The sequence below is a fragment of the Sceloporus undulatus genome, chromosome 1, assembly GCF_019175285.1.
Source record: "Sceloporus undulatus isolate JIND9_A2432 ecotype Alabama chromosome 1, SceUnd_v1.1, whole genome shotgun sequence".
NCBI classification, from domain to species: domain Eukaryota; kingdom Metazoa; phylum Chordata; class Lepidosauria; order Squamata; family Phrynosomatidae; genus Sceloporus; species Sceloporus undulatus.
In genome coordinates, this window is record NC_056522.1 from 73,038,420 (window position 1) to 73,058,814 (window position 20,395).

A 20,395-nucleotide genomic window follows, 5' to 3' on the forward strand; every position below is an offset into this window, starting at 1 on the left:
TAAGTTACACATTCTTAATAGGGTCTCTTTTAACATGATCTTTTGCATCTGCAGATTAGTTGCTAGGAAGCAAGAAAAATAAAATGTCTCTTTAGACTTTGGTCAATAATTTCTTTAGGAAAAATTTTGAACCCTCTTTGATTTATGCAACATTCTCTTCCTAAAGAGTTGATTTTCTTTATTTATGTTTGTTTTGGCTTATGTCCTTTACATAGTAAGCTTTATCATTTCTAAGTGCAGCCTTAGAAGAGACATTGGAAAATGCATGGAGACTATTTTTGTCCAATGAAAAATGACTATGGCGGGTTACAGACCGTCGCCGCCGTTTGCTCCGTGCGCACCGCGCGGCTCTCGCACGGACCGAAAAAGAAGCTCCAAAATGGAGCTTCTTTAAGCAGCGCTTCTATGACGTCGCGAGGCGCCAGGGGCGGACTCGCAACGTCATAGATGCCGCGACACGTGCGGACGCACAGCGTCCGATACGTAAACATGGCGGCCCCCATGTGGAAGGGGCGGCGCCATGTTGTACGTATGGAATACGTACTAGGGTTAGGGGGGTGCAGAAGCACCGCCCCTTCCTAACCCTAATACGTATTCCATACGTATTTTTTGGCGGTTTGTAACACGCCTATGTGTAGAATTCACTGTAGATAATTTTAAATGCTCTCCTGCCAAATCAACTGGGGACACTTCAGGACAATGGGAAGGAAGGAGGGGACAGAATAGTATGAAGTAGTGATTTATGTCACTGTGCATGAATCCAAGTACTCAAGAGGAAACAGAAAGATGTTTCACTGTTTTAGCAGAACCATGAAGCGAACCAACTACAGAGGTTCATTTTTAGCTATGTCTACTTGAAGTGTAAGATGCTTTCAGTCACTGTCCATGAATCCAAGTACCCAAGAGGAAATAGAGAGATGTTTCACTGTTTTAGCAGAACCATGAAGCAAACCAACTACACAGGTCCATTTTTAGCTATGTCTACTTGAAGTGTAAGATGCTTTCAGTCCTGAACTGTAAAAAAGCCTGAAAATAAGAATAAGATTAACAATAAGAATATTACTAATACAGTTGGCCTTTTGTATTCACGTGGGTTCCATTCTGGACACACACACCATGTGGATAACAAAAAATGCAGGACATTAAGCTCCATTGTTCCCAATGGTGGTATGCCCATGCGCAACCACACAGGTGTAGCCATGTGCACAGGCTGCCATTTTGGTGAATGAGTCAGGGCGATCCATGGATGTTCAAATTCGCAGATGGCAAGCCTGTGGATGGCAAAAGCCAACTATAATAATAATAATAATAATACAGTGACTCACAAAGGTTGGAAAACTCATTGCAACATTTAAAAACTGCATTTTCAACAAGCGCACACAGTTTTACTCAGAATTGTGCAACTTTCTGAAAAGCAGATGAACAATTTGTAGGTCTCTGAAGATGCCAGTCACAGATGCTGGTGAAACGTCAGGAATAAACTCTTCTAGAGCCCCCAAACCCCACAAAAAACTATAGTTGTAGGTCTGCTGGACTGTTTTATTTTGCATAACTTTTTGAGAAAGAGGGACAAGACAGTACAGGAATGGAAAGACAGATACCAGGAATTATTGCATACTGGAATGTTGGGGCTAGTCCTGTTTTATAGAAAGCTCAAGGTGTGCAGCAAAGATAACTATAAAGTCCCTTTTACCCTCTAATGAACCCCCAAAGAATGGACTTTCTGGGCTCTGAGTCTACACTCCTCTTCTTTCTTGAGCAGCTGGCCTACTCTGATTCCCTGATTCCTAGTCTTTGCTTCATTCCTGCCAAGCCTGCTTTTCTCTTTCCATTCCTGACTCCACTGCTCTTTCTCAGTTGCCTACCCAGAATCAGAATAGGCAGGCAGGCTGTTTAATCATTGGAACAGATGCCCCATTGGGATGCTGCCTGGCAAGGGGATACAAGCATGGAGCTTCATGTGCACAGTTCTTATCCTCCATATACGCCACCTAGGATGTAAGTCATTCTTTGGGTACAGAAAACTGTGCTTTTGTGCCCCCCCCTACGTTTTTCATGAATAAAATTTTTGTTATCATTGTTTATTTATTTATTTATTTATTTATTTTAAAAATGGTGCTCCAAGACACACAGAGAAAACATTGTTAATCCTATCCATTGGGAAGATCAATTTAAAATACTTTACTCTCAAATGTAAGAATGTGGATAATGTAACCTTATGAAGTAATGTAATTAGCAAATGTTACCTTATTAACTGCCCACCTTTATGTTACTGGGAAGGCCTATTCAACTATTCAGCCCAGTTTTCACTAGATGGCGCTCCATCATGTTTCGACATGGGTCATGTTACTGAAGTCTTGCTTATTCTGTTTATATGACATAACCCTTCTTTATTATGTTACAGGCAACATGCTTTGGTTTCAGCTTAACATTAATCGGGACAGATGCTAACTGGACTTTTTCGAATTGCCTTAGGTCTTGAAGAAAAAAATAGCAATCATAAATTCATGCCACCTGCCATAATATTTTATCTTCTGAAATGTCAGGGACTGAAGTATTTTAAAGATACAAGATTGGATGTAATCTAGATGCTTTTGGATTTGTTCTCTGGAAGACAGGGCTAACCCAAAGCTTGGAAAAGTTTCTTTTTGGACTACAGCTACCAGAACTGACCATGTATGTTGGGAGATTCTGGAAGTATAAGTATGTTCCCAATTTTGGCCCAGCCCTAGTACTAGACAGCATGCATAGGAAGCAGTTTTTAAATGTCAGGAAAGAGAAGCACATCATTATTTATTTAATTTATTCTGTAAGTCTTGCAGTATTTTCTGCCTTGCATGTCAAAACAACTTGGCTGTCCTTATGTACTTGATGACTAGTGGGGGCGGGAAAGGAAGGAACATTTGCTGATATGCCTCAGGAAGACAAATATCTTGGGGTGTCACTGATGGGAGATAATTTGGCCCAGTACAGACTGCCAGTTTGCGGTGGCCTGGGGCCAGGGGCCAATTCTAGGGTTCCAGAATGCAAAGCATCTGCACGCTCCAGAAACCTAGCATGTAAGGGCAGCACATGGCACCTGTGTCGATGACGTCGCACCCGTGCTGCACCCAAACAGTTTACGGCGGCTTGACAATGTCGCTGGAAGGAGCTCCATTTTGGAGCTCCTTTTTGGGCTGGATCATTGTCGTGGCCATGTGGTTGCCATGGCAACAATCTGGACAAGAAAGGGGTGGCCTCTGGGGGCCCCTTTCATCTCATCTGTACCGGGCCTTCCTTGCTGATCCTGAATTACCTGTTGTCATTGCATATATGGTCTGCAGATGCTAGAGGCACATAAGAGTATTTCTATGTACAGCTGTCCCTCAATATCCATGGAACTTTTATCCATGGATTCAACCAGCCACAGCATGAAAATATTAAAAATATATATAAATTCAAAAAAGCAAAAATTGTTTTTTCTATTTTATATAAGGGACACCATTTCACTATGCCACTGTATTTAAAAGGACTTGAGCACCCATGGATTTTGGTATCCATGAGGAGTCTTGGAACCAAGTCCTAGCAGATAGCAAGGGCCCACTGTACAAGTAAAATCTTTACAAGTTCTGTTGCTTTAAAGATACCAAACATCAAATTTTGTGATGATAATGTATGACAGCTGGCAACCGTGAGTATGCCTGGTTATTTTACTTCTTTGGCTAACACATAATTATGGCATACAAAATAATGTATTGTTTGTTTTTATGAAGCATTTTTACATCACCATCTAGATGATAAAGGATCTCAGCGGAGTTTAACAATAGGAAAATATTAATAGTTGATAGTCTGTTGGTTAGTCCCAACTAGAGAAAACCCACTCAGTTAATTGTTAAGTCAACACATAGGTAAATCTTTTTTAACCCTCTAGGTCTACTCTAGGCGGGACAAACAACAGGATTTGGGCCAACAAGATTAATGATAAAATGATAATGATGAATACAAGACTAATAATAAAATAGTTCCTGTCCTCAGGTTTATAATATTAAAGACAACACAAAATGGATTGGGAAGGAGGAGGAAAATGCAATCTCAGGCACTAGCTTTTAGTTGTTTGGGTGTAGCAAACACCCAGTAAAAGGGCAGTTTTCTCACCCTCACCCCTAACTGAGCATGAAACTCTGAAGTGCAGAGGATTTTGTGCTTTCTTCTATGAGTATCCATGAAGGCAGCCAAGATACATGCTTCAGAGAGAAAGCTTGCTGTTGTTATGTGCCTTCAAGTCATTTCCAACCTATGGCGACCATAAGGTGAACCTATCATGGAGTTTTTTTGCCAGGTTTCTTCAGAGGGGTTTTTCCATTGCAATCCTCTGAGGCTGAGAGGGTGTGACTTGTGAAGGTCACTTAGTAGGTTTACATGGTTAGAATTATCCAAGCGATTGTATTCCCTATCCCCATATATGGATGTGAGAGTTGGACAGTGAACAATGTGGATAAGAAGAAAATCAACTAATTTAAGATATGGTGCTGGAAAAGAGTGCTGAGAATACCGTGGACAGTCAAAAAGACAAACAAATGGGTCCCAGAACAGATCAAGCCTGAACTGTCCCTCAAAGCCAAGATGATCAAACTGAGGCTGTCATACTTTGGCTACATCATGAGAAAGCATGTCTCACTGGAAAAAACAATAATGCTAGTTAACAGTTAACAACAAACAACAAACACACAGAGCTTTTCCAGATCATCAGAATGTGCTTAAAGTGCTGAAAAGTGTGATTATTTCATACTGAGGTCTCCTGTGGGTGTTGAGGTGACAAGAGGGATGAGAGGTGTGTTTTATAGCAAAAGTGTGTTTTAAAAGCAACTAAAAGAAACAGGAAAGCAGAGAGGAAGCTGTTTATAGTAACTGGAAAGCAAAGAGCTACTTTTAAAAAATTGAGCTGTGATAGTAATTACTTTGAGGGATCTAGAACTATGAGTGCAGCTGATTACTTTTTAAAAGCAACTCTCTGAGCTTTGCTTTGGATAATGTTCTCCCTGTTTTGAATGAGAAGCAACTCTTTTACATTACAATAACCCAGAATTATGAAAATAACTTTAAAACAAAGCATGTGCCTCTCAGCATAGGGCATGTGGTAAGCCTAGTAAGGCCATTTGGAGTCCAACCATGTTCATTTTAGTTCACTGTATCCTCTCAGTAGGCCATCATCAACATAACTGATGAATATATAATTTTATATTCAATTTTTCTTGTGCTCTCTGGTGGTTTCTTTGTCTTTAGAGTTTCTTCTATTGCAAAATCTCTCTATATACAAGAGCAAGACATTGTATACATTAACTAATACGTAATCGGTTACATACTCTGCTATATACAGTAACATATATTTTACTAGGGATTTATTTTCTTGTTTCATTATTTTATTGCCCAACAGCATGAAGTAATCAGAATAAATGTGTTCTTAAAGCCAGACTCTAAATTAAAGAAATGGCTTCCCCTCCTACAGCTTAGAGGAAGTGGTTTCTCTATAAGGAAAATAAAGAAAACACTTTAAAGTAGATGGTTTTCATCCATTCATTTCTGCCTTTTAGAAATCCTTATCATTCCATCCCAGGCCCAACAGTTTTCCAGAGGACATTCTTAGTTAGATTTTCCTATAGAGAAAGCATATATGGGTAATGAAACACACACAAACATGCATACACTTATTGTGTGAAGATCATAATATGCTGGTTGAATTTTGTTGTTGAGATTTGTCATTTATAAGGCTAGATAATTCAGTTTGTACAAAGTTATAAACTCAGAAATGGGTTAAAAGTCCCATTTCGTGGTTGACCATTTTAAGACATCCAATAAAATATGTAGGGAATTCATCTCCTAGGTAATCCTACCAGCAGGACAAGTATCTTCCAAAGAATTTCTTCCATACTTCTCTTGCCCCTTTGTCTCCACTCCCTCAGTTTCCCCAGGCTCCTGAGCTCATAACCGCCTGCATCTACTGTTTCCTTGCACTTGGGACTGTTGGCCACCATGTATTGTGTGAGGTCTCTAAGGCAGCCAAACCAACTTCCCTCACAGCAGCTGTACATGTTTTGCTTAACCTTCCAACCGTGGACTTTTCCGGTGGTGATCACAGAATCTCAAATTGCTGTGGATTGTTGTAAAAAGAACAAGTCTCTAGGTTAGCTCTGAATGTTTCAAGCCAGCAGCATCTGCTAAACTAGAGATGGGAATCAAACAGCCCTCAGATTTTACTGAACTGCAACACCCAGCAGACTTAACCAGAACAGCAAAAGGTGAGGAATAGCAAAAGGCTAGGGTTTAGAATCTAACAGCATCTGGAGGGCTACATGATTCCCACAGCTGCAAGAAATGTTCACATTCTTGTCTTGTTCCTATATGGGGCTAGCGATGGGCAAATCATCAAGCTTGATTTCATTCAGGTTATTTCCATTCTAGCTCCAATTCAGATTACAAATTCATATTGTCCCTAATCAGCATGAAAATCTGCATATATTATCTCCCAAAATATATGTATTTTTGTGCTACCTGTTTAAAATGTTAATGGTTTTGGGGTGTGCTGTGTTTTGAGGATGGGATGTGGGTGGTGGTGGAGGGGTTAAATCATAAGGAAATATGGATTTCAATGCATTTTTGTTCCTGTTTAGGCTCTGGGAATGTGAATTTGGTAAGCTGCACTGAAATGTTGTAGAGCAAAATTGCAGCACAAAATTACAGTGAAAAGGGCCACATCCATCAATATCTATAGTTTGTAGTAAATAAGGGACAGACCTCCTGCTCGTACCCATCTCCCCTACCCTATTTTCTCCCCTATGGCAAATCTCAACTTTCCTTTTGGATTCCTCTTGCAGTCCCAACTTTTCAAATACACATACCCAAAAAGCTTTTCCTTTGGAATAAAGAAATCATAAAGTTTAGGGAGATTTCCCCATTGTTGATGGCAATGATAATGATAATAAAAGTAGCTAAAATCCTACATCATAAACACAGTTACAAATGTGTAACTACATATAGTCTCCTGACCCAACTCCACAAACCTCCAAACTAGCAGCAACACCAAGCAGCAACACTAGGTAGTCTATTGCATTACCCTTTCTCATCCTTTCCTGCTGAGCTAGGCATGGGATGAAAACTTCTAAACATGGATGGATTTTATTGCATGCCTACATGTCCAGGCAGGAAGCACCGGCGATCCAGGCTTCTCCCATACCTTGCAAAGAATGGGAAAATCCTGTTTTTTACAATGTGCTGGAGATGTCTGGGTTGGGTATGGGATAATATGATGGGGTACAAGGTGTGATAAAATCCATGTTTAAAAGTTTTCATCCCATGCTTAGCTTGGCAGGAAAGGATGGGAAAGGGCAGTACGATAAACTCCCAAGTTACAGAGACCTATTCTACTGGTAATCAGGGTACTGTAGGATGATGTTTCTAGCCTTCTCCTGCTAGCAAACTGTGGTACAGTCCAGAATTATAACAGAGGTCTTGCTTCTAATTGTCACAGTGCAGATTGCTGGTGAGAGGGGGCTGGAAATGTCATCCTGCAGCACCCTGGTCACCTGAAGAACAGACTTCCAGAAATGAGTGCAGCTGCTGACTGTTGAGGTAGATTTGAGGAGCATTTGTGAGTATGGCAACAATTTCATGATTGTAAAAACATGAATATCAAATAGGAACACAGCAATGCTTTTAAAAATCAATCCAGCATGGCATAGTGGTTTGATTGTGTTGGACTACAACTCTAGAGATCAGGATTCAATTCCCAACTCGGCCATGAAACCCACTGGGTGACCTTGGGTAAGTCACACACTCTTGGTCTCAGGGGAAGGCAATGATAAATCTCCTCTGAACAAATCTTACCAAGAAATGACTTGAAGGCACACAACAACAACAACAACAACAACAACAATGCTTTTAGAATAAAAGGATTTCTCTTTTTAGATACTGGAACAGTATACTGCTGAGGAAGAAGAAAATCAATCCCACTACTATGTGTTACCTGCAATAATTAATACAAGAATGATAGTATGAATTCAAGACTGTATAAGAATTATATCTGAAATCCATCATTTACAGTGGCAGGAAAACTGGCATCAGTCTCCTCTTGTGTTAAATTGCTCTTTGGATTCTGTTGAGATGAAAGGAGGTAGAGAATGGGGTTGAGTTGAAAACTATAGATAACTATATTTTTTCCCTGTGAGATCACTATGTCAGCAGGACAGACAGGAAATGAAAGGCCAGGCAAAACATCATGGCCATGGGAATCTTATCACTTAATTTACAGACAGACTGGAGTCCCCCCCCCCCCCGCTTGCCAGACCAACCCCAGGGACAGTACATAGTAGCTGTGTTGGCAGAATAAATGTCTGTGTTCTTACATGCTGTCTTTGCTTTAAAATGTTAATAGTCTGCAGAAGGGAAAGGAAAACTAAATAAACTGAAATGGCACTCCAAGCTCCCAGTTTCTGTGGATGAACTTTCCCTTAGACTGAACACACAGTCTCTGCATCCAGCATCTGCTATAACTAACACTTGCAAAACGTGCTAGCAGAAATCACCCTTTGTACCCAGGGACCCCAAGCCAAGGCTCCTCCTCTATAGACAAAGCAAGGAACTGAAAAATTGCTTGCCTGCCTGCTTGAAGCAGAGCAGCAGCAACTGGAGACCTGTTTTGAATGGCTGAAAGATACCTGTAGAACTATACCTATATGTACTTTGAGCTCATGATACTGAAAAATAGGTCTCAACAAGTTGTTTTCATCTCTCTTCTCACAAAAGAAGGAAGGAAGGTAAGAAGAGAAGAGAAGGCAAAAGAAGAGAAACATTGGTACAAGAAAAGGATTCAGTGAATTCCCCCCCTTTTTTTCAAAGTAGATCATCATCATAAATGAAGCCATCTTATGATTCATTAGGGAACAACTAAGTAAAACAGTTAGTATGTCATTAGAAACAGAGTTCTCTTAAATAGACAAAAAAGTTTGTTTATGTCAGCACAAATTTGCCTTATCCTGAAAGTTATGTATTTGCTTGCCATTCTTTTGTGATTGATCATTAGGAGGTAAATATAGCCTTTCTTCACAAAAAGAGTTAAGCAATTATGATACTTCCAAGGAACTGCATGCCTGAATGAGAAATATTATGAAAACTGAATATGTGTTTTCATTAATTCATTAGACATGCAAGCATTTCTTAAGATGCAGTCATAGACAGAAACAGATGTGATGCCCTCCCATGGAAACATTCCATGTCCATCCTGCCATGTGTGAATGCTGACATCTATATCTGCTGACCTATTCATATGTTGTGTGAGTACAATCATTCAGGCTACCAGTTGCTGGTATGTAAAGAGTACATCAGAAAGGATTGTTACATGTGATAAGAATGTTTAAACATAAACAAGAGTGTGTGAAATATTTTCTCTGTTAAGTGCCTTATCCATGGCCTATGTCACTTCTGCCTGAGACACATATGGAAAAAGTTTCCTATGGGAAACCATTGCTTCCATACATTCATAATGTTTGAAGTGTTTTTTAGAAACGGAAAAAGACACATAGAACCACATTCACCTTTAAACAATGCACAACTGCAAATGCATACATTTGAAAAACATACACAGATAATGTTCAGTCAATATGGAAAATGCATGATAGGGAAAGGCATATCAAAATGCACTAGGGATGTAAGTGTTTGCTAGTTTCATTGCTGCAAACAAAAATGAAGAATTTCAGAACTTTACTCCACACTGGGTGATAATATGAATATTTTTGGAAGTTATTTATTTATTTGCCTTTTAAAATGAATTTGTGGACTTGTTTGCAAAACACTTGGCAACATTTGAGGGCCTTTAGAACATCAATACTACAAAAGAACATTTTATTTTTGCAGAAAGCACAAAAGATTATTTCTGAAATATTTTTTGGGGAAAAAACCACCAAATTTTCACACACTCAAAATATTCATGAGAAGCCCCAAAATCTTTTGGGACATTCATGCAAAGCATGTGGGGAATATTTGTGCAATTTTTTTATTTGCAGAAACTGCACTTGTTCAGATCAAATGTTCTTTAATATATTAATTTTGAAGTTTTTGCCTGTCCCTCTACTGCAGGGATGGGCAACTGCAATGAGGAAGGGGGGATTTTTCACCCTCAGATCATCTGCAAAGAATGTACAATGGTGATGGTCAGGTGGCAGCGCAGTAGCAATTTAGTGTAGGGTAAAATCTGTTTCCCCCCATTCTAGCCTGATCCCATCCCGTGCCCAGATTGGGCTGAAAAGTGCATGCGATAAACACCACTGTTTCACTTTTGGATGGTTTTTGGCCATTTTGGTGGGAAAGGTTAAAACATTGTGAGAGTGCTGGGACCATGGGAGTTATTTTAAGTTGGTTTTGTCCATTTTGAACCAACTCCCCCCCCCCCATTTTTTCTTTGGAATTTTTGTGGGGTCTGAGGGCTTCAGGAGCTGATAAATGGGCCCCCAAGAACCACATGTGGCTCCCACTACTCTCCCCTCTTCTGTCTGCCTCACATTTGTTCTTGATTCTTCATGGGTTTATTTGGGCAGCTGATTCCTCCTTCCTCCTCCCTACGCACACATTTTTCTTTTCCTGGCCTTCTGACAGCAATCAGACTGCGTAGCAAGGAATTCCTTTTCTGCTACTGCTTGGGCCTTCAGCAGCAAAGAGCTTAGCAAAAGAGTGAGGGCTTCTTAGGAATACAAGGAGAACTTTCCCTTCCTCCTGCTCCGGCTGCTAATGGAGCAGTAGTAATCCCAATATTGTTGTACATCTCTGATGTTGAGAAGCCAATTCTGGAACCCTCTGATTGGATATATTTAGACCTCTATTCGCTATCTTCAGGGAAGAACCCATACAGAGCTTCCTTTCTTTTGGAAAGGGTACAGTCTGAAAATCAGGAAAAGTGATTTCAGATGTCATATTAAACCAAAGCTTCCAACCTCTGTCCCTCACCCCAAAAACACACTTCTGCTTTAAAAAAGCACCACCCTCTCTCTCACTCAGAATAAAAATGTGTGTGTGTGTGTGTGTGTGTGTGTGTGTGTGTGTATTTAAAAATAAAATGTACCCCAGTCAAACGTTTTACCATGATTTTACCATATTTGAAAAGAGTGAAAACTGGCAGGAAAACTTTAATCTCACAGCCACATCGTCTTTTGAGCAGCCATGCAGTCGTTGAAGTAATGCCAGGCTCTCCATTATAATAACTGCTCTCTCTCAATTTCAAGGGGTTGCAGGCTTGGCTGCAATTTTTTTCTTCTCCAGACTGAAGACTTGGCATAGAAATGTCCCATCCCAGTTGATATTTTTGAAAGAGAAAAAAACTGTGAGCCAGATTCTGGTGGACTGTTTTATTTTTATTTTTAACTGTGTAACTGAGAGATATAGATTTTTAGGTTTATTTTATTTGATTGTATATCAGTCAGTCAGTCACTCAACCTTTATTAGGCATAGAAAACAACATGCGTTTACAATAAAATTTACAATAAAATTTACAATAAAATTTACAATAAAATTTACAATAAAATTTACAGAAACTTCAGGGTTGTTGTTCAAATTTGAGCCTTTTTTGATTGTATATGCTTTCACTATTAGGTCGATCCTCCTTTGTCTCATAATCAGTGGAGGGGGATTAACAGCAAACACATTAGGCCAGGGGTCGGCAACCCCCGGCCCATGGGCTGGATCCGGCCCAGCGAGGCGTCAGGATCGTCCCCAGCCCAGTCCTGCCGCCGCTGCTGTTGTCAAGGCCGCTGCCGCTTAGGCTAATGTGGGTGGCTGGCCGCCAACCCACCTCCTCCTCCTCCTCTTCCTGGGCAGCGCTGCCCTCCTCCCCCTCCCCAGCGCTGCCCTCCTCCTTCTCCCCAGTGCTGCCCTCCTCCTCCTCCCCAGCGCTGCCTTCCTCCTCCTCCTCCCCATCACTGCCACCGCCACTGCTGCCGCCCGTAGCGGGGCTTTCCCGCCCGTGCACGGGGCTAGGACAGAGGAGCTTGTCCCCTTTGGCCAGCCAGCCATTGGCCAGCTGGCCAAAGGGGACTGGTTCCTCTTTCCTTGCACGTGCGTGCGCGCGCACACAGGCCCCATTTCCGCACCCGCGCACAGGGCTTCCCAAGGAGCCTTTGCGTGGTGGAGGAGGAGGAGGAAAGGTGAGTCATTTCAGGTCTGCCTTGGGGTTTTTTAAAATTAATTTATAAAAATATTTTTGTTTTATTTCATTAATTTTTATTATTGCTTTTTTATTTTACTTCATTATTTTTATTATTGCTTTTTTATTTTATTTCATTAATTTTTATTATTGCTTTTTATTTTATTTCATTATTTTCATTATTGCTTTTTATTTTATTTCATTAATTTTTATTATTGCTTTTTATTTTATTACATTAATTTTATTATTAAATATATACATCCCTGCCTTGGTCCCCCCCCCCCATTATTTTTTATTATTAAATATATGCATGTGCATTTTCTGTGTATTTATGGTGCTTTGAATGCTAACAATCTGCCTTTCTTGGACAATTATAGTGATGATGATGATAGTGATAGCAGCAAGCCTCTGAGGCACAACCAATGTAAATTGCTGTGATTTTTACAAACTCATGCGCAGTGAAGAAAAACCACAGTCCCTTGACCTAGTACACACTTCTGAGAAGTACAGTTGAACCCGAAGGCAAATCACTTCTTGTGAGACCACCTTGACATGTTCAATATGCATAGCCATGTGAACCTTTCTGTCATCTGTCTAGGAATAATGCCCAAATGTCCTCCATTTTGATCATACCTAAGAAACAGGCATTTATATAAACATTTTTTAAAAAAATCATCAAATTTTTTTGCATGTCCTCCATTTTTTAAAAAATGTGGCCTACATTTGAAAATGTTGTCCTATATTATTTATTTATTCATTTATTTATTTTTTGGCTCCCCACCCCCACCCCCGTTGTCTGGGGGACAGCAACCCGGCCCCCGGCTCAAAAAGGTTGCCTATCCCTACATTAGGCAATGGGCTTAAGATGGGGGTTGAGGTCTGCTTAGCAGTTTCTTTCCGTAGCACATCAGAGGAGCCTTCTGAAGCATTTGAAAAGCTTTAAAAGGATCCTTTCACCTTAAGTCCTTTCCCTAACACAAGATTCCCAGACTTTGGTGAACCAGAATTCCTAACTGTAGGCCATATCAGCTTCCAGAATTCCTAACTGTAGGCAAAGATGGCTGGGGCTTCTGAGAGCTGAAGTCCAAAACAGCTGGAGGACCAAAGTTTGGGAACCAACTGGGATAACATATTTGCTGTTCCCCTTTAAGATATATGGCCCAGGTTCTGGGCCTGAAGCAGGGGTTAATAATAATAATAATAATAATAATAATAATAATAATACTTTATTTATATCCCGCCCTTCTGTCAAAGACAAAGGCTTACAGATAAAAAACTTCATACATAAACCCATTATCCAAACTCCCCCCTCCCCTAAAACAACAATTAAACAAATTACATATTAAAATAACACAATTAAAATCGACAACATGTGATTGGATATGGCGTATTCAAAGAAGTAGTCGTATTCGGTGTGTGGCCGGGTTTATTATTTAGGAAAGGGATGAGGTCTACTCAGCAGCCTGTTCCTGGTGCACACTGGAGGAGTTTTCTAAAGCTTTCTCCAGGACCAGCAGGCAAGACTCATCCCCATAGCATGGGGTATATTTCTCAAGGGGAACAGCAAAAGTGTTAGGCTATGGACTTGAGGTAAGGGTCTACCGAAAGTTGGGGCTTCTTATACTGCTTCCACCATGTGACTGGTAGGCAAAAAGCAGTGACATGGACTCATTGCTCAAAGGAGGAAAACTGTTTCCCATTTGCTAATGTTTCTGGATCAAGTTAAGCCAGCAAGTTGGTCACCAAAAATATACAAGTTGCGAGTCAAGTCGAGTCACTGTGTAATTTATTGGTGAGTCACCTCCAAGTTGAGTGATTGAAGTGACTTAGGTCTGAATCAATTGATATAAGTCTGTATCACTGGAAGCTAGCTAATCAACTCTTATAATATTATGTATAATAAATTTATTATGTTTAATAATAAAATACAATGTGTGTCTGTTTGCTTGCAGCAGCCATAATTCGTTAGAACATTGTGCTTGATGCCTCAACATCTGGGAGAATATTTTTGGTCATCAGTCAAGTTGCAGTGCCAATTGTGAACTCAGAATTCCAAAGTGGGGGCTCTCACAGCAAAAAGAGAAGTCCTGTCATAACTCTTCAGAAGATCAGGGTCAAAATTCCAAAGTTAGACAAGGTGTTTTTGTTGCTATCCAAGTAGCAATGCCCCTGTTTCAAGTTTTTCTTTTTCTTTTCTTTTTTTAAAATTAAATTTCAAAAAGAGGAGACTGCAATTATTTATTGGGATATCATAGTGGATCTTTCAAAATTTGACAGAGAATCTTTGGTTGTTACCCAGTTTTTGGCAGCCAGTTTCAAGTTACAATTCCAAATGCCTGCTTAGAGTCAGTAATGGGCTGGATGAGGAAAAACAAACTCAGCTTGAATCCAGAGAAAACGGAAGTACTAGTGATAGGTTCCCCAGGCCCGGGGAAGGAAATTTGTCCACCTGTCCTGAAGGGGGTCACACTTCCCCTGAAGGACTCAATTCGCAGTTTGGGAGTGCTTCTGGACTCGTCCCTGCAATTGTTATCCCAAGTTGATGCGACGGTCAGAAGCACTTGTTATCAACTTCATTTGATACGCCAACTGTGACCCTACCTGAGCCAAAGGGACCTTGAAACGGTGGTACATGCTCTGGTAACCTCTCTTTGGATTTCTGTAATGCGCTCTACATGGGGCAACCCTTGTACCAAACTCGGAAGCTTCAATTAGTACAAAACATGGCCACCAGATTGGTCACCGGTCGTTCCAGGTTTGACCACATAACACCAATCTTAAAAGATCTTCACTGGCTGCCTATTTCCAAGCAAAATACAAGGTGTTGGTAATTACCTATAAAGCCCTACATGGCTTGGGCCCGAGTTACTTGAAGGACCGCATCTCCCCATATAATCCGCCCTGCACTCTCAGAACAACCGGGAAGAACTTGCTCGAAGTCCCTACTTCGAGATATGTTACTACTTCTCAGAGGGCCTTTTCAGTAATTGCCCCAAGCATTGGAATAGTCTTCCCGAGGAGCTCCGTCTCATTACCTCCCTTGAACTGTTTAAAAAGAGACTTAAAACCTTTCTCTTTAACCAAGCATTCCCCCATGTACACTGAAGTTATGTTCGATCCCTTTCTCCGTCTCACTACATACACCTATGAATTGGATTTTTATTATTATTATTATTATTAACCTTTATTTATGAAGCGCTGTAAATTTACACAGCGCTGTACATGCAATCTTTTTAGTTAGACGGTTCCCTGCCCTCAGGCTTACAATTAATTGTATATTGTAATTAATGTAATGTGGTTTTAATTTTATGTTGTTTTAATAATTTTACTATGTACACCGCTTTGATCACTGCGGAAAAGCAGTATAGAAATAATAATAATAATAATAATAATAATAATAATAATAATAATAATAATAATTCTTGGACACAAACAAACAAACAAACAAAGGGGGGGTTACCATACTCATCAGAAAATAATTTAAAAGGGGGTTAGAAAATGGGGGGGGGGAGGCTATCTGATTCTGAAACTCTGCCACTAAGTTTCCTGAGGTAGGAAGAAAAGTCAGGAAAACTATAGAAGTCTAAGGCACTACTGCTAACAATCATGAAAAAAAGGGGGGGATGAGATAGGAGTCCTTGAGGTCTTGCTGATAAAAGTTGAAGAAAAAGCAGTGCAGAAAGAGAGTAAGAAGCAAGGAAGCACTGATTAAAATTCATTTAGGAAAGATGAGATGGCTCTTTGAGGCACTGCTGTTAAGAATCTGGAGGGAGTAAACAAAGGTGGGAAAATACAAGTAGGCATAGGTACTACCACTAAGTTTCCTGAGATTTAAAAAGGGGAGAAAATGTGAGGGGTATCTCTGAGGTAAGATTCCTGATGAGATACCCAAGTTAAAAAACCCAAACAAACCTAATACTTTTCAAATATCTGGTAATGTACCTGTTGTTTGTTGTGTGCCTTCAAATGACTTATGGTGAACCTATAACAGAGTTTTCTTGGCAAGATTTATTGAGAGGAGATTTGCCTTTGCCTTCCTCTGAGGTTGAGAGAGTATGACTTGCTCAAGGTCACCCAATGAGTGTCCATGGCTGAGTGGGCATTTGAACTCTGGACTCCAGAGCTGTCATCCAACACTCTTTCTGGTAATGAAGTTGGGAAATGCTAGACAGACATTTCCAGCTTGTCTGTGCTCAACTTCAGTGTTCTGAATGGTTTGTAGTTTCCCTGATAACTCAGTATGGAGTTTGGTGGATGGCCATGACCTAGCATTGTTACTGAAGGCTCAAGTCATGGAGGTCCTTATTTTATGTTATTAATTTTTGGACAGTGATGGATGGCCATGCTCTGGAGGTTCATTCTCTGGTAATTTCCACACTGGATTACTATAGTAATATACAGTGCACCCGCATCATATGCTGAAAGCAGCGCCGGAAAAAGCAGTGCCGCATGCTGGAAGGAACAATGGCATATTCGCCTGTAGCGTGTGTGTGCTGTCGCAAGCATGAGCCCCATTGCTTCTAATGGGACTCAAGCATATGCGCAATTTCTTTTATGCAGGGGGAGGGGTCAGGAATGGATCCCCCACGTAAAAGAAGGGACCACTGTATATGGGGCTGGCCTTGAAAATGTCTTAATGCAAAATCTGGCTATCAGAATTTCAGCTGGTTTGGTTAGCTACTGTCTTATCACTCTGGGCTTGAAATGATGATGGGGTCTTCACCCCTCCTCTAAAACAGCATGGGTTTTTGCAATATAACTCCATATAATCCAACATTTCACAGATGAAAACAGGATATATGTCTCTAAGCAACATCTGTATGGCAAAAGGTGGCAAACTCTATTAATGTGGAAGAACACACAAACTAGGAGGGGCTGCATCAGTTTTCTTTTGCCTGAGCTTAATGGGAAGGGCAGGATTCTGTCCACACCTCTCCTCTTCCCCCTGCTGAGTTAATGGAATGCAAACTACTTTTCCACTTTCAGCCTGTTTGCAGCAGCTGAAGCAAGCTAAGGACAAAGAGGGGAAAGTACGAAGTGTAGAGACAAACTGGGACATTTTAAAAGCAGTTGAACAAAAGCAAGGATGACAGAGGATTAATCTTAAATGTACATAATTGCTCTTCCAAAGCATTAAAAAAAAACCTAAGGGAGTGATTTGCTTAGAAAATCCTGTGTTTTGAATAGCAAATTTACTCCCTCTTAAAAAAAAAAAAAAAATTCTTAGGGCTCATTCCCACTATGATTTGAAGTGATTTGTTGATAACTTTATATGTGCCTCATTTCTATTGGAAATAGTTTTAGATACGACTGCAATCATTCAGATTTGCTTGGAAGTGTGATAAATGGAAATAAATTGCTCTTTTCTAACACTAGTTTTTTTGGCAGTTCTTTAGAAAAGAAGTGATTGGGATGAGTGTTCCACAAGTGGGAATGATGGATCTGATTCACAGACAGTCATGGTGGCAGGCAGAGCCCTGGCGACCTCCATGGTGAGGCGCTCTGAGGAGGGGCAGCCAAAGCATGATTCTCCCAGGGTGGTCCAAAAACCAAAGGGATATTTTGCAGTTCAGGGGAGACAAAAAGCCCCTGACTGCAAATGGGTGGAAGATAGCCTCCCTCACATCCCCATGCCATTCCCAGGGGCCATCCTACCCATTTTGGGCTCAGCGTCTGAGGACGCTGTGACTGCCCAAGCCCCAGTAACATCCCCGGTGCTCTGAGGAGGAGGAGGGGCAGCCAAAGTGCAGTTGTCCATCCAGCTCAGGTGGAGCCGTCCACCTTCCCACCTCACCAAGGGGCAAAGGGTGCCAGGTACCTGGTCTCTGGTCGGAGGGTAATGCGTCAGGCATTTGAAGCCCTCCAAAACATGATGCACCACCGTTCGCCATCCAAGGTGCTTGAGTCTTTCCTCTGTCCTGCCATTGGGCCTCTGTAGTTTCCCTCCATCAGGTCCGGCTCACCTGAGGAGGTGCAACAGTAAGTCTGGCTGCGGTGGTCTCAGATGCGGAGCTTGTGGTGGGAGGGAGGGCCCCTGGGAGTGGTGTAGGGATGCAAGGGAGGCCATCTTCCACCCATCTACAGTCAGGGGCTTAGTAGCTTCCACATTGGGTGACTACAGGTCCTCCTTTCCAAGACACAGTGCTGCTTTTCAGCCTTCCGTCCAAAAGTGTTCTCCATTTTGAAGCACGGGCTCATTCCCACTAGTGGGAATGACATGGAATAAGGACATATTTTGCTTCCATAGTGGGAATTACGGATCATCCTGAATCAAATCCGTGATCCTATGTCAATGCAAATCACAAACCAATTTTAAAACAAGTGGAAATGAGCCTCTAGTGTCAGGGTTGCATTGCCATCTCACTGATACAAAGCACTATCTATAACACTATATAGCACGGTAGCACTGAGACATGTTATAGTAGCACTATTACTCTTAAAATTTTAATCTTAGAATTGGAGGAGACTATTTATTCTGATATGTCTCAGAATTAAAATGAAATCCACTCAGGCTAGAAAATAGTCAGGGACAACAGAAACATTGTTGGAATATTTAAATTCCTCCTTGAGACCTACAACAACAAATATCGCAATCTCTCAACACATTTGCCCCCATCTGGCAAATTCAAAATCCTAGTGCTTACCTTTTAGTGCCCTACATGGTTTGGGACTGAAGTACCTGAAAGAGTGTCTTCCCCTCTTGTTCTACCAGTCTGCTTGTGCTTCAAGGTCTACAACTGAAGCCTTCCTATAGGTATTTTCCTTAAGAGATGTATATTCTGTATAAACTAGGAAATAACCCTTACTGCCAGGCTGCTCCAGTCCTGGAACTCAAAAGATTTCTAATTTTTCTTCTTTTTTTTCTTTTTTAAATTTTATTGATTTAAGAAAGAAAATGATAGTCAATACATACAAAGGATCATACTCCAATTGCAAAGAAAAAAGAAAAAAATAAACAAAATAGAACAGATCGAAACAAAACAGGACAAGACAAAACAACACAAATACAAATAATAAAACATCTTCTTATATCTCAGTTCTTTTGAAATTACACAGATTTTGATATACTTCATCCATCCTTGCTTATTTCTCCAGTATAATAGATTTTAAACATAGGGTGTTGATCCATCCCATAATAATCGTATACATTTACATATTTTGTTTTAGTTACTCTTCCTTAAAGATCTTTTCAATGTTTACTTCGCATACAATTAGTCTTCCAAATTCCAATACTTTTTCAGGAATTTGTCTATCCTGTCCCAACCCTTCAACTCGTCAGTTTTTTCCTTTAATATCATGGTGAGTCTGTCCATTTCTTTTAACTACAAAATGTTCTTTAACCATTCCTCTATATCAGGGACATTTTCCTTTTTCCAATATTTTGCTACTAATATTCTAGCAGCAGTCACCAGATATAGCATAATTTTCCAAGGTTTTTTTTTTTTCTAATGAAGTACCCATAAGGGATGTCATATTTAGTAAAAAAAAGTTCTGGAACCAGAGGGATTTTAATCTTAAGCATTCTTTGTATTGTCTGATGAATAACCTTCCAATATTTCTTAACTTTTGAACATCCCCACCACATATGATAATATGATCCTCTCTCCGTTCCCCACCTCCAGCATTTATCATTACCTAATTGATAAATTTTAGCTATTTTTACAGGGGTGAAATACCACCTATTAGCCACCTTTACATAGTTCTCTTTAAGATCCTGTGCCATTGTGAATTTACTTGTACGTCTCCATGAATTCTCCCAGTCCTCTATATTAATTGTGTGTCCCATTTCCTGCGCCCACTTCGTCATGCTATCGGTTATCACTTCCTTCTCCAAATCGTATGTGATTAATATTTTATATATCTTTGCTATTTTCCCTTTTTCTTTATCTCAGATTAATTTATCTATTTCATTCTCTTTTTTCTCGAATCCCTGTTGAATACAATCCTGTTTATATCTAGATTTTATTTGCATATATCCAAACCAATGGATGTCTTTCCCTTCTTGTTCTAATTCAAAAAGATTTCTAAATTTTAACTTCCGTGTCCATGTCCATGGCAAAATCTTTTTTTCTCTCCTGGTGTCAAGCTGACTTTTCAGTTTTTCTCTTGGCATTTTGAAGGGGGATTTGAATGTGTGCTGTTTTTATAGCCTTTCACTGCCCTTTAGTCTTATAGAGATCATTGTTTCATTGGATTTGTATTTTATTTAAAAATGTTGTATATCTAGTGTAT

General features: G+C 40.3%; 1 long non-coding RNA gene across 1 annotated transcript; it reads left to right on the top strand.

Annotated features, from left to right (window-relative positions):
- Window positions 1-8,695: 8,695 nt before the first annotated feature.
- On the top strand, window positions 8,696-14,269 carry LOC121919493. Its single transcript, XR_006101488.1, has 3 exons — window positions 8,696-8,789; window positions 9,175-9,305; window positions 14,116-14,269. It is a non-coding gene; the product is annotated as an uncharacterized LOC121919493 (long non-coding RNA).
- Window positions 14,270-20,395: the final 6,126 nt, after the last annotated feature.